This window comes from Olea europaea, unplaced genomic scaffold, assembly GCF_002742605.1.
Source record: "Olea europaea var. sylvestris unplaced genomic scaffold, O_europaea_v1 scaffold2598, whole genome shotgun sequence".
NCBI classification, from domain to species: domain Eukaryota; kingdom Viridiplantae; phylum Streptophyta; class Magnoliopsida; order Lamiales; family Oleaceae; genus Olea; species Olea europaea.
This window is the reverse complement of record NW_019244293.1, coordinates 93,206-95,062: the sequence shown is the minus strand read 5'-3', so window position 1 is coordinate 95,062 and position 1,857 is coordinate 93,206. Positions and strand designations below refer to the sequence as shown.

At 33.3% G+C, this 1,857-nt stretch overlaps 1 long non-coding RNA gene across 1 annotated transcript; it reads right to left on the bottom strand.

The window, feature by feature from the left end:
- Positions 1-1,329: 1,329 nt before the first annotated feature.
- Positions 1,330-1,857, bottom strand: LOC111382991. The gene is made up of 2 exons (XR_002700665.1): positions 1,642-1,857; positions 1,330-1,536 (listed from the first exon to the last, which is right to left on the bottom strand). It is a non-coding gene; the product is annotated as an uncharacterized LOC111382991 (long non-coding RNA).

The following is a 1,857-nucleotide window of genomic DNA, read 5'->3' as shown; positions in this document are numbered from 1 at the left end:
GCCAACGTTCTACCAGGTAATGTAACGATTGTGTTTAGGCAAACATGGGTGGTTGGGCACAATTACAAATTGGTTGAGATTACTAGATTTTAACGTGCAATGGGTGTACGCTGAAGTCGTAGACCATCGCAGAAGGGTGTGCTTTGAACTACGATATTGCGTCCCAATTTGAAATTATCGATACAAAGTCCAAATTGATTTGCAGCATGACAATTTAGAAAATACATTATTAAAATGAGTAATATTATTTGTAGTCACTCACTATTATAGTCGCTCTATGTGACATACATGTGGTGGTTAGTGATTTGACACATTAACGTGATAATTTTTTATTATCTTGTGCAAGAAATTACTAATAATCACATGTATATTATGTAAGGCGACTGCGATAATAAGCGATTGCAAATAGCATTATTCTATTAAAATCTATAGATAGGATCCACCCCCTTACTTCGTTCATTACCCTAATAAATTCTGATTAATTATTTTCTTCTGCTCCTTTCTCTTTGCTAACCCAATCAGTCAGCCGCTGAGCCTAAAACTTGGGCCTGAAATGCGTTCAACTGTTCAAGCTAATGTAGTCAGTCTCGAACTGAATACGACCTAGTCAATCTCAAGGTGAACAAACTGCTGACAATCTGTTATCTTAGTACTTAAGGTTTTTAAGATTTTTATTTTAGTTAGGAAATGGATCCCCATTCGATGTTCTCAGCCTTTACCAAAAAGGGCAGGTTATTAATAATAAAGGGAAGTTAGTGACACAAAGAATGGTAGTTAGAACCAATATTCAAGTTGCAACGAGATAATTTAATGAATGGTCACTGAACTTTATTATAAATTATTACTTGCTCACCAATCTTTAAAAAGTTACACGTTGCTCACTCAACTTTGCTATAAGTTATTATTTACCAATCGAAATTTAAAAGATTACTCATTGCTTACCTAAATTTGAATAAAGTTACTCTTTACTCACTAAACTTTGCAACAATTAACACTCATAGAAATGATATGGATGATTGATGGGTAACTTTGTACAAATTTGAATGAGTAATAAGTAACATTTTAAATTTCGGTGAGCAAATATTTACCTATAATAAAGTTCAGTTAGCAAAGAGTAATATTTTATAATTCGATGAGCAAATAGTAACCCATAGTGAAGTTCAGTGACCATTGATTATATTAACTCAAGTTGCAACAGTCGAAACATTATGACATATTTGACACGTTAAATTGGACAATGTAAACGTAATAATTGTCAATTGTTTTATTTGATTAGTTATTCTTTCCTATTCGTTTTGCTTGTGGAGTTTGGACGTGTTGAAGACTATATGCAAATAAACAAATATTAGCGACAAGAATAAATGTAGAATTCCATAATAAAACCTGAATGTAACTTGAAACAAATTACGTCGAGCCCTAATAGCTCATTCACACATGAAGACACAAAACAAGAAACACAGATTAACAAACCCGAGATCGAAAACCTGAAACTAAATCACTGAAATCTCTCTTCAGTTCTGAGAAATGGATAAAGCCCTGCAAATTAAGTTAAACATTATTGCAATATATATTATTACAATTTGAAAACAAGATGAAATTTAACTCTACAAAATTGAAAATGGGCCTTAAGAATATTATTACCTGTTAATGAATTTTCAGTTTTTTGAGGTAAAATCAATGGGGAGAATCAGAAGAAGCAGATGATGGTTTGTCAGAATATCCATCATGCTCCTCTTCATCACCTTGAATTCGTGCAGGAAAGTGAAACCCAGGAAATGTGCCTATTCCTGAAGTAAATCCAACGGCAGATATTGATGTTGGATAAATTGGCTCAAGTTCTGGATGGTGGTGGTGGCG